Consider the following 14,320-nt stretch of genomic DNA (forward strand, 5'->3'; position numbering starts at 1 on the left):
AGACCACTTAAGCTTAAGCCTCATATTTTAGACTTTTTCTAGAATGAAAATCATGTCATGGATTTGGATCAAAATTGGAACAAAAATTCTAAATATAAGGTTTATTAGTTTTTATTTAATAAAGAACCGTATGAGAATGTGTTCAACTAAAACATGAAATTTTCCGTTTCAAGAACCTCAAGCATTTTCTGTGTGGAAATACGGAGATCGTTCTAAACGTAAAGCTTCCTTTTTTATAATCAAATAATTAAAGAGCTTCGAAGACGGAAGTGGTATCATTTAAACGAGCGACCTTTTGTGCTCCAGAATTTATTTTTCTACATAGTCACTGCCATTCTCAATGCACTTTTGCCAGTGATGAACGATGGCTGTGCATGGGCGTCCGGGGCACGTTTTGTCATAGGAGAGTCGTTCCAAAAGTAAAGTCTCCTATTTTTTAGCTTAAAAAGTTGAAGAGATACGAAGACGGAAGTTGTACTTTTAAACCTTGCGAACTTTTGTGCCAGAATTTATTTTTTTTAATGTAGCTACTCCATTCTCAATGCACTTTTGCCAGGAATTCATTTATGGAGCTCTGCTTCTGACGCACGTCCATTACAAGAGTTGCTCTCTTTGGGTCTCACGCCGTCATTATCTGCAATAGACGATGAAACTTTCAGGTCATAAATTTATAAGTTTAGTCATTATAAAAATGCAATTTGCAATTCCCCTGATCCATTCGAGAGGAATAAAAAAAATTAGGAGGCATTACTTTTGAAACGCTCATCATAGTATTTCCATTGCTAAAAGCGCAGATTGAATAAACGCACCATAAGAACATAAGTTCGTTTTATCTTTTGTTTGAACGAATAAATGTTAACGTGATGTTGCTAGTCTCAGTCTTTTTCTATAAATAATATTATGGCATGTTTTTCTTTGTTTTTTGTTTTTCAGAATTATCTTATCTATTCCCTGCTTCTTTTGTGTCAGGTCGTTTGACTCGTTAGTGTAATGGTTTCCATCAATTTAATACCTCATTACAATACAGTTTCCTATCCCAGCAGATTCTTTCTAAGAACTTAAAAGTTATGGAATTCTCTTCCTGCTCGCTGTTTTCTTCCTATCTACAATTTTGGTATTTTGGTATTTTTAAGTTCAATAGGCATCTCGTTTCTTTTCGATAATCATCTTTCGTTCTTGTAAGTTCCTTAGTTGCTTCATGCCTTGTCTCGAGCGATTTCCATAAAATATATTTTCAAGACAAACAGGCTTCTTTTCAAATTATGCCAATTTTATTATATATTTGTGGATCTTAGATTATTATAGGAGAATGCCATGGAACATGTCAATTGTTAAGATGAAACACACGCGCCAAAAAGAACCTTTTATCTGATTTTGTAAGAGAACCTCAAACAAACGACCATTGCCGCAATGTGAAATATATCGTCGTCATTTCCAATAGTTAGATGGTGAAAGTGAGAGTAACTGTTGGAGAGAGATACAATTAACTAATATTTTTAATCATTCTCATCCAAAAAAAAAAAAAAGAAAAAGCATATTGCGACTTGCAATGTGACTTCTATTTGGGATCCTGTCTAGGGGGGGGGGACAGTGTGGAATTGAGCAGCGAGATGTTTATTAACCTTACATTTAAATTTATGCATGTTAATACAGTCAGGAAATAAAAAAACAGGGAAGGAATTCCAAAGTCTAGCCGTCCGAGTGAAGGAATTATTAGAGTAGAAAGCTTCCGGCATCTAGAGACCTCAACATTGAACAGGTTGGATTTTATTGTTTGTCCAGTTAGTCGGGAGTATGCACGTCGAGAAGGGGGGGGCTGTAAATCCATCAGAGTGCATTCCATTAAAGTACTGGTAAAACAGGCGAGCAAGATCACGTGATTGGAGAGAGGGAAATATTTGAAATAGTCAGAAGGTAAAATAAGCAGTTGGTGCTTAGCAGTGGTGACCCACGGGTTTCTTTTCTCGGGGGTGTATAAAAATTGAAAGTTTCATATGCTGAAAAAAGATTGGTTCGTCGAGGAAATGAATGTAGTAAGAATTTAGAGCGTTCGTGCGCTTCCCTTCAACATAATACCAAGTTCAACCCGACGAGAGATGCGATCCAAGATGGCTACGCGATCACACATGGCACCCAGATGATGCAGCTGAATGATATTACACGAAAGCTGTGAACCGCACAGTTGTTTAAGTGACACGGCTTATTTCACTAGAAAAAATATAACATTTGCTTAAGATTTTGTTCTTTTTCCTGTAATTTTAATTTTGGTATAAGCAAATAAATAAATTAGAAACTAAACTTACGATTTTTTTATGTACTTGTTTATGCATTTAATAACATTAGCTGTGTTTTTAAATGTAACGATGACAAACGAAATGTTTTAATTGTGAGAGAAAAAAAATAGTCCTAATAAAATGTGGATCCGAGAAATACGAAATTATAGGAGTTATTTTTGATACACGAATAATAATTCAGATTGGATATTTTGCTCGGGTCCTATGTACTGTTCATAATTTTATATATATTATATATATATATATATATATATATATATATATATATACATATACATATATATATATATATATATATATATATATATATATATATATATATATATATATATGTATATATATAAAGTTATATATATTAAAAAGCTTGTTGACTCATATCCAGGTAACTTACATCTAAAATTTCAAGTGTTTAGACTCAAAATTGGCGGAGGAGTTTGGTCGAGTTTGCAAAGGTCAACTCTTTACACTTTGACCTTTTGGCAGCCAAATTTTCGCCCAAAATCTAAGTAAAAAGCATACTGTATGTCTGAATACCCTTTATGTAAAATGTCAAATGTTTAGAACCAAAATTGGCTGATTGGTTTACTAGAGACCGCAAAGGTCAAATCTTTTGAACTTTAACCCCTTGGCAGCCAACATTTCGGCCAAAAAAACGATTAAAAAGCTTGTCTTATGCCTGAATACGCTTTATTTAAAATTTTAAATGTTTAGACTAAAAATTGGCTGAGTAATTTGATAGAGACCGCAGAGGCCATTTTTTTTAACTTTGACTCTAATTTTTACCCCTTAACATTTATTGTTTTTGTCTCTAATCAAATTAAAAAGTTTGATCCATGTCCAAGTAACCTACATCTAAAATTTCAACTGTTTGAACCCAGAATTGGCAGAGGAGTTTTGTAGAGTTTTCAAAGGTCAAATCATTGAACTTTGACCCCTTGACAGCCAAATTTCTGGCCGAAAACCGATTAAAAATATTTTCCCAAATTCCAATGCCCATTACGTCAACTCTCGAGTCTGTAGACTGAAAATTAACAGAGTAGTTTGGTAGGGAAATATACACACGCAGACAATTTCACTTTTATAGATATATAGAGTGCGTAAAGTCTCACGACAGTAACAGCAGCAGCAGCAGCAGCAGTACGTGACGGTGGCTTAGGAGTTAACGACACGAATTGACAACCTGAGCGTGCCAAGTTCGAATCCAATTCGTTTAACGAAAAGACTTTCACTTAGGAATGTTGGCATCCTTCACGTGGTCCCTGCCGCAAATACCCGGTGTCTTTTCTAGAAAGAATTCTAACTAGAAAGATGTCGAAGAAACGACTGCCAACAATAATCATCTGAATGATGCTTAACAATAACAACGATAACAAGCAACAGCAGCATGTGACGATGGCTAAATGGTTAACGACACAAGTACTAAGTTCGAATCCAGTTCGTTTCAAAGAAACACTTTCACTTAGGGATGTTGGCAACCTTCACGTGATCTCTCCTACGTAGCGACCTGATGTTTTTTTAGGATGTTTTTAGTAAAAAAAAAAAAAAAATGCAGGCTTTACTTTTGGAACGACTCTTGTGCTTCAAACTAAAACGTGACAGACCAAAAGCAAATGCTACTCCAAAATCAAACTAGATCTGACTATACGTCACTCGTAAGAATTCTCTGGCGTTTCTACAATAAGATGCGTCCATTTAATCTGCGTGTTTAAGAAAATGCTATTATTATAATAAATCTGAATTAATCAACGTTTGTTTCCCAATAGCTTTTTTCTGTATATTTAATCACACAAAATACATGCAAAAATATTCCTTAGTTTTGGAATTGAGTTATTTTGGAAAATATTGATTTCAAATGTTCTAATAGGACATAAGTTTCTATTAACCACGTGATCATGTTTTTCACAGTTTTTATCTGTAACTCTCATCCTCTCTTACTGCTGTTCGAACCTCATTCTTAATCTATACGTTCTCTCTCTCTCTCTCTCTCTCCATCTTTCCTTCTCTCTCTCTCCATATTTCCTTCTCTCTCGCTCTCTCTCCATATTTCCTTCTCCCTCGCTCTCTCTCTCTCTCTCTCTCGCGCGCGCGCGCGCGCTGTTTATTCCCAGTCGAAGATAATAAAGAAAGAAATTATAAATACATTGGAATATTACACTATAAACAAAAGAGAATATCGGTACAGCCAATAATTCTATTTAACTCGTAACCAAAGAAAAAGACAGGGAGAGAAAGAAGAAATTGGCTAATTTTAGATTTTATCTTTTTTGTTTGTATATTTAACTCCGATTATACAAACTCACAAATTCCTGCTTTAAACACTCTAACCTGAATTCAGTGGATGACCTAACGGGTGACAAATCTTTCGAATGCTATTTTAAACTTAAGAGTGACAGACCAAAGAAAATAGTACTTCAATCTTAAGCGTGGCAAATTGATTGACTGATAAACATAATACATATATTATACTGTTAAGATTATTCAATATTTTTAAGCTTACGAGGTACCTTCAATAAGTTTCCATACATATTTCGTATGGCCACTTTTACTGATAGTACACACATGAAACTGTAGTCCCCTTCGAAGCAATCTCCTCCGGCTGCAATAAACCTGTTGTACCGTTCCAACAACTTCTGAGAGGACTCATAGAAGTCATATTGTGTGAGCATGTCAATGACCCTCGATACAGTCTCTTTCATCTCCTCAATTGTCTCAAAATGACAGCCTCTAAGGTCTTCCTTGAGCTTAGAAAATAACCAAAAACCACAGGAAGGAAGATTTGGACTATAGGGAGGGTGATGAAATGTCTTGATGTCCATCTTGATCAAATAATCTGTGACAAGGATGGAGAACCCTTGAGACAAACTTCGCGCAAATCTTCCACATCTTCAGTTCCTCACGAATAATTGTAATTTCTTACACTGGCATCAAACTTTGCACTTATTGTCTCTATGGACACTCGACGGTCCTTATCTATGAAATTCTTCATTTGACCAATCAGCTCTGGTGTTTTGACTTCCTTACTTCTCCCACACCTTTCATCATCCTTCACAGACTCCCTGCCTTCCTTTAATCTCTTATGCTACTCAAAAACTGATGCTCGATTCAGGCAAGATTGTCCAAAGACAGTTTAAAGCATTCCAAACGTTTCTGCACATTTTTTTCTACATTTAAAACAGAATTTTATTGCATTTCATTCTTCTAAAGTGTTCCCACGTTCAGATTATATTTTTGACATTGACCAACTGTGACAATCAGGCTTTAGTAAGGTATATTCCGATTTCTGCTGTAGCTGTTCATTTTAACTGAAATCATAAAAATTGATCAGTCATCTTATGAAATATATAGCAATAACATACTGAATTTTCAAGTCTATGACAATTTTAAATGCCTGTACAAAAAAGTCTGGAAACTTATTAAAGGCACCTCGTAGAAATGAAACTGTGTCATGCGATTTAGCAAAGAAGACTACACTGAATTGTGTGAAGGAGCCATTTTGAATTGACGCTTCGTCTTGCCACCATTAATCTGAGGCACAAATTCCAACACGTTTTCTTAACTGTGGGCTTACCTTGACACATTCTGGCGAAGAAATGCACCATTGGAGTTGATTACCCGGAAATAAGGGCGAGGAAGGGGAATGGAAAATATTTCTGGTCGGGAGAAAGGGGCGGTTGAAAAAAGACTTATCGAAAGATGCCAACATTTGAATTTAATTGCACCGAGGCGTTTCATCACGAAAAATTCTTAGGAAGTCTTACAAGAATTACGATTGGCTAAATGCTATCAGTAACCCAGCCCGAAACCAATGTTTCGATTATTCCGATTGGTTCAATAAATTAAATCAAAAGATTTATCTTATGACCAGATACTCTCCAAAGAGGCTTTGCATAATTCTACCGTTTTTAAAATTTCTCAAGTCCGATTATACAAATATCCACTATTTAAACATTTGGAAATTTCATAAACACAGTTCTAAAACAGTATGACGTAATGAGTATGAGTACATCCGGGTCTTTCCTCGTTACAAGATTATGGTTGGCTGGCTAAGTCATAAATGTGCAGAGAAACCGAGTATTAACCAGAACAAATATCTACTTCCCATCAAACATGAATTGCACAAAGTAATACTTTCCTTTATAAATTTTCATAACTTTTTTATGAAAATTATTTAGCTTGATTTGACCTTTGACTAAATGAGCAATCAACGAGTATTTCATGTTCATATACAAGGTGTTCCACTAGTCGTGAACACATGTTGACATTAGATATCTCAACAACTATGAAGAATATAAAAAAGCATACCGATATATATATATATATATATATATATATATATATATATATATATATATAAATTCGAATTTATCAAGTTCAACTTTAATAATTTTATATATATATATATATATATATATATATATATATATATATATATATATATATATAGATGTTACATGATAAGGGCTGTCCTCTTTTCATGTAAGTATAAAAATGGAGAATTTAGTTTAAAATGAAAATGAAATGGCATAGGCGAAATTCGAACCTCGTAATCTGGGTTTAGAAATAGATTACGTGTGAGAATTTTAAAATGTAAAGCAAACATTTGTTTAGAATATAGAAAAATATTTCAAGGAAAGAATGTTAACTATCAAGTTTGTTATGAAATTTTAAATTGAAAGAATGCAGCTTATAAGATAATGTTTTTAAAATATTGGATAAATAGGTTACTGAGAAATAGGAAAAGTTTTGGACACGTATGTCCATAACACGTGAAAGAAGGCACACGTTTTAACATGTGCATGACGTCACGGAAAATAGAAAGTTCTAGGAATAGAGAAAAACTTGAGTTAGAGTTAGACAGTCAGTGAGAAAACTCAGGGAGATTCAGTCGTCTAGGAGCGAGACGTCACTTCAAGAAAAAAATGTGAGACTTTGAATTCTTGGTGATGGAACACGGCCGTGTGAAGAATAAACCATCAAGTGTTTTTTGTAAAGCTCGTCTTGTGTTTATGATTCTTATACAAAGGTAAAGTGGAATTGTATTATATATTTGTGTTATATGTCTTTACATACACGTCTCAACATCATCATGTCCGAACTGTCTGAACACTATGTCCTCACTCAAAGAGCTTTCTTCTTCTTCCATTCTACACAACAAGGAATGAACATTTTAATATATAAGAATCTCTTATAACAGGAACAATCTCTCTAAGTCTCTCTTACAATAAAATGAACTTCTATCTCTCTCGGAGTCTTTCAACATCCCTTACTGTAATAAGACTCTTTCTAAGCATCTCTCTCTAAGACTCATCTTTTAATAGGATTCTCTCAATAAAACCCCTATATAACATATATATATATATATATATATATATATATATATATATATATATATATATATATATATACTCCATTTACTCACATAAAATTAATGTGCAATAAGTCAAAATACAGATAAAAATAAAGCAGAGGACCGAAAAATCGTAAAAAAATAAGTTAAACAATGTGACAACTGCCATATTTCGAGTGACGGAAACAAGAATGTTAGATAAAGGAGGCTAATTTGCGTTTAGATTTGAACCCGACAGTACTGATGTTGTTCTGATCTTTTATAATACACACACACACACACACACACACACATATATATATATATATATATATATATATATATATATATATATATATATATTCTTTATGTAAATACAGTCATATCTTTTTATTCTTTATTTCAATAAAACACTATAATTTGCTCTCTTTGATTGAACACTATAAACGACCCTTGTTTGAATTCAATTTTTCCAAATTTTTGGATATCTTACTACCTGAAATATATATATATACTTTTTATTTGTTTTTAAGCAATGATACGTCGCTACACATTCATAAGCATGTTTCAATAAGAGTCCTGACAAAACATGTATATCAATATTTAGGTATTTAAATTTATGATTTGAAAAGGTTAATCTTCAAATATAGATTCTTTATTGTTTGTGAACAGAGATTACCATTGAATAAATCTATTTCTTTAACCTATATGTTTTCGATGCTTATTAATCTCCTCAGAGGAAAAATATTAGCAAATGTTTTCATTGGTTTGCACGTTATTTGCTAAAAGCAATAAACATAGAAAATTAAAGTTTTAAAACTTTCAAAAATATTTTAGATACATAAAATAATCGAAATCATGTTACCTATATATATATATATAGGTTTCCTTCCTCTTACCTATTTGCCTTTCTCGTACCTAGGGTACTTAAATTTTTATTCTCATAGCATTTATATGCTCGTTAACATGTCGCAGAACGGATCTTGTAATCTGAAACTTACTTATTAATTATTTATCTTTTTATATTTTATTTATCTATATTTTTTTTTAATATATTAGTAAAAATAGTAACCGTATTATTTTACATTTTTTTACTGGAGAGCCATGTATTTAACAGCTGTCTTGTTTTTAAATCTCTGAAACAGCTACATGGTAATCAGCTGATGATCCCCGTTTTCTATTTACAAAAGTTTTAGTTAAGGTTTTATCTGTTCATCTTTATGTAGTTAAATTCTGTTTTAAAATTGAAGACTTTTGTGAAATTGGCTTATGCAAGTGTTAAGTCTATTTCTATTTAAGTGGTGAAAAAAAAATTTTTTTTTTTAAAACAATTTTAGTAAAGGCTTTTTTCTTTTTTTTTTTTCATCCATATATAAATGAATTTTCTTTGCTCATTATAAACTTTTTAGAAATAAGATTATGTAGGTGCTTAGTCTGCGATAGGTTAAAATTAATATTTTTTTCCTTCCGAGAATCTAACTGCATTCTTTATTTTTATTTTTCCGTTTTATTATTCAAAGCTTCTTTAGACTATATATATATATATATATATATATATATATATATATATATATATATATATATATATATATATATATAAAGCTGAAAAATAAATTTTCAATAGTAAGACAGACCTATCTTGATAAAAAAAATAGCTCTAACTGGTTTAGAGGAGCAAACATTAGAATAAATTAAGAAGATAAAGCGTAAAGTTACATAGAAACTTTATTATATAATCAAATCAATAAGGGTTACAGAAATAGGATAAGGGAGAAACATTTTTAGGACATGGCATTTCGAAGCTAAATGCTTCTTGTCAGAAGAGGAGAAAATGCCGGCATTGTACAATTATAACGGTAAAATGACAACGCCACTTTGGAAAAATTCAGATCAGAATTAGAACAAACTTTTGAGATTAGAATTTTTTAAAAAAATGGATGGATATATTATGATATATATTGACATCAAACGCACGGAATAAAAACTAAAACATCTGGTTCTTAATTTTTGGTTATACCTAAATGCTTTTAATCTCGCTCCAATATTTACTGTTGGATGATTTTAGTGTCTGCTCGTGAGTTTTACGGGCAGCGAAAAACATGGTCGGCTTAAATTAGTAACGCTCGAACATTTGGTAAGTTTTCATTGGCCAAACTATCGATTGAATTCGTTTTTAATCATCCAGACAAACACTTTTTATCAATTAGAACATAAATATTTGCCATAAAAAAAACTATTCCGATTTATTTTCTGTGCTGGGTCGATCATTTCGTGCGAGGAGATAAAAAAATATTCTTCCAAAAACAAAATACAACAAGGGGAAAACTAAAAACCAATACTGAGAATTTAGTTGCGACATAAAAAACGAAACGAAACGAAATGAAATCACTCATGATAAGAGTTGCTTACAAAAAACGAAACGAAATCAGTTGCAATTATTCTGATAAGAGTTGCTTGTAAAAAAAAATAAAATATGCCCAGGGGAAGCAACGGTGCGATATGTTTGAATCGATAAGATTACATCCAAAGAGAGTGGGGATATCGACGCGAACTGTGGCCGTTTAAATCAATAGTATAGGCCATATGACACCATGAGAGGGGGACCTATATCCAAGCTTCTTTTTTATATAACAATTATCCTCTTAGTATAAAACTTTTTTTAAAAGAGAGTAGAAAGGGCATTATGGCTGCATTTTCGGCAGCCCCAAAACTCGCTTTCTTTGTTTTGTTCCTTAGTCCTCATCTCAAACGAATGAGCGACGTTTCTGACAAGGTAAATAAAGATTACTAAATTCTTTTTCCATTCTGTTCTTGTTGTCAAATCACTAATAAAGGTAAACGTGTTTTCTGGACTGATGTTATCCGCCTGATAGTAACAGATCCGAACCTTAATGTATCTTCCAAGTAAGGATGCAAAATACTGAGGCTGCTGCATTGTTATTTGATGAATGGAGTCTGAACTATGCAGTAGCTTCTGGTGGGGTCTCTAGATGTCATCTTAAGTTGAAACATTTACGGTTTTTCTTTTTCTATGATCTACAAAGTCTTATTTTTTCACTAATTTTTCATCCCTATTCTCTCTCTCTCTCTCTCTCTCTCTCTCTCTCTCTCTCTCTCTCTCTCTCTCTCTCTCTCTCTTATTTCCTCTCTGCCCTGCTCTTAATAACGCGGCTTGCCTTTTCCACAAACAAAACCTAACTATGAAAAAGTCTAACAACGAAATCAAGCCAAAACTCAGAACCACAACTTCCAACGTAGACTCCCACAGCAAGGTCTTCTTTATCATTAGTTGTGCTACATTCCACCCTTCCAGGGGTTGAAATACAATTACGGGAGACCAATCTGACTTGTTCTTGTGTAAAACTGGCATTAACTCAACTGTTTCCTTAGCCGATTTCTTCATCAAACATCAAGATACTCAAGATCGGCATAGACATGGAATACGTGCCTACATTAAGGATACTTTGTCCTGTGGCTAGGACTTCCAAAGAAGATCTCAAATATCCCTACATATGCTTTAGAGTAGCGCTTACTCACGGTACATCATTTATATTTGCCCTCTACCATCCCCACAATGATGGAGTAGCTATCTTTGAAAGTACCGTTAAGTAAATTAATCATATCCTCCCTGCCCATCCCTCGGCCAAAATTCATGTCTGTGGAAAATTCAATGTTGATAATGTTGAATGGTTAGTCCACTCAAACAAAACAGATGACGAAGTGAGGTTTTGTCATGATTTCTTATTTTGGGAAAAATTGAAATTTTATTTTTGGAATAATTGAAATTTTATTTTTGGAAAAATTGAAATTTTATTTTTGGAAAAATTGAAATTTTATTTTTGGAATAATTGAAATTATATTTTTGGAATAATTGAAATCTTATTTTTTGAAACAAGGCAAATTGCAACAGAGACGTAAGGGACTACTATGAATTAGGGACTATAGCTGCAAAGACAATCTAAGTAGGGAGTTGAGCAACGAACTATATGTTCACGTCACACTTAAATTTCTGCATGTTAGCAAAATCTTGGAAGCAAGATACAAGTAGAGAATTCCAAAATCTAACAACCCGAGGGAAGAAACTTTCAGAGTAGAAGACTCTGGCATCGGGGGATGTCTACAATGAATGCGTGGGATTTTGCTTCTTGTCGAGTTAATCGCTAGTATTTACGTCGAGGGGGCACCACTATCACGATATCGTTGGAGGACATTTCATTGTAAAACAAGCACATGCACATGAAAAATTGAGGCGATGGGACGGGGGTTGGAGCTTGGTTGTCAGTGCGGGGCATATCTTAGACTCTGTCCAATGGAGAGAGAGAAAGGGAGAGAGAGGGGGATCACAATACTACGGGACTGCTCCCTAGCCGACTATATACACTGGATGGTAAGGTTCAATGTTCTAAGACTAAGCTTCTTTCCTTTAATATTTACAAGAAATCTTACTTACAAGTACTTCCCTCAAGCAACTAGGCTTAACATTCACAAACAACATGAACTGGAACAAATACATTGCGGCAATTGCCAAGGCTGCTGCTAAGAAGGTGGGCTCTCTCTACCGTACTAGAATGTTACTTACGCCTGAGAGTACCTCATACCTCTACAAAGCTACTACTCGTCCATGAATGAAATATTGTTGTCACATCTGGACTGGTACATATGCCACTAGTTTCTCGCTCCTAGATAGGGTTCAAAATAATACGTCCCACACTATCGGCCAAACTCCAACCTCTGTCCCATCGACAAAATGTGGCATCCCTGTGCCTGTTTTACAGGTACTTTTGTTACGTTGTGGGGTGGTGTTCATACGTACGTGTCGTTTGATTGACTGTCGTGTAACTAAATGTCTATATAGTGGCTTCTTTACTTTCTGAACCCTAAGTTATCGTGTTGTAGTTTCTTTATGTCCCGTGATCGTCTAGGTGTGTGTTCTTCACATTTTTTTAGTTTGTAATTAACTCTTTTAGTGTGTGGCGGGGGTCATATAACATAAATACATTTATTGACGAAATACCTGGTTTCTGTTGCTGTCGACCTCTGGAAGATATTCAACCAATCTTGGGAAGAAGGATTTTGTGTAAATGAAGACGTTTCCACAAAGATACCAAGACGCTGTGTATTTTTATATAGCTTATTCGCTCCCAGGCATGACATCCAACAGAGGAGCGATCAACGATGTTTGCTTGAGTGGTTAGCTCTTATACGTCCCACGTCTGAGACGCCCCCCCCTCCTCGAGAGGAGACCCTTTTCAGAGCACCTTCTGTTGACGTCCTCAATCCAACTTCTATTTTCTCAGCTAACTAGAACACGAGACACAGACACATACTCCCAGTCAGCTGATCAACTCTCTTCCAGTGCAACTTGTTCAGTTTACACCTCAACATGTTTTGACGACTTTTGTCAAAACACAGTTTCACATCTCCTTTGTTTACTTCTAATTAGATAAATAGATAGATAAATAGATAGATAGATAGATAGATAGATAGATACCAGCTCATTTCTCTTGTTCCACAACTGTATAACATTCCTTCTCCCTTTTTATCAAAATGTTTGGCGAAGACATAAATTTTCTACTACTCTTATTAAACTAAGAAGGAACTCATATATGCCCACCCCACTGGCAAAGAAGGCTGTCATACTATAATCCAATAAATAATAATATACAAATAAAATAAAATTACATCCACAATTAATACCATGTGACGCTAATCCTTGCGCCCTCGAAAGTCAACACAGTCCCTGTGACTTCATGACCTCTTGATAAACCCAAATTTAATTTCAGAAGCATCTTTTACTCCCGTCGACATTACACGTGGTCGATAAATCCTGCTCGTCGCACTCGAGCGATTGCATCGTGATGGACTTCAACCTCCATCATGCTCCTCAGCCAACATGTTTAGGGATTCTTAAGGCCCAAAAATTGATCATTCCCAATTCGCCATAGAACACGTTGGCAGGAATACGTTCGCTGTGTGGATCAATCATTACTCTAACCGGTAACCGCAGTTAGCCCTTTTTAGAGGGGGGGGGGTCACAACATGCGTAGAACACAGATTCCTAATGTTAGTAGCGTCTTCACTCTCTGTCGATACTACACGTCATCGATGGAATCTCGAAAATAATCACCTCCAAAGAAAAATCGCAACTCACTCCAAAAACATTTTTAAAAAATGCCGCCGTTACAAAACCCTTTCATTCAACTCTTAACCTATTGCTGGCCTCTACATCTTATAATCCTATAGTCTTTTTTTTTTCTTTTTTTTCTATTTTCTACTTCTGTATATTGCTTAGATTTTCTTCTTATTTCTTTTTCTTTTCTATTTGTTTTTTAATTGACATCATCTTCTTATTTTAAAATTTAATAATCATTTAAATAAGCCCCACAAGGCAAAGATCATTAGACTTCTTGTTCCAATACAATACAATACATAATCACAAAAAACAAAAAATGCAAAAATGGTACAACAAATACGGTTATATACAAAAAAAATGATTGTCTTATTGTGACCAGTCTTCACTTTGCTGTTTCACCATCAAACTGAAAAACTCATTAATCTTTATCCTCGAGTGACCCATTGGTATTGATAAGCCGTGACTCGTTAATACTGCAATGGTATTTCCCCTGTAAAACGTTTGCAACAAACACTCATCTATCTACAACCATTGTCAACAATTTTCCTTACTCTCTATCCGTACCTA

Source organism: Euprymna scolopes, chromosome 3 (genome assembly GCF_053919585.1).
Source record: "Euprymna scolopes isolate OS-2025 chromosome 3, ASM5391958v1, whole genome shotgun sequence".
Taxonomy (NCBI): Eukaryota; Metazoa; Mollusca; class Cephalopoda; order Sepiida; family Sepiolidae; genus Euprymna; species Euprymna scolopes.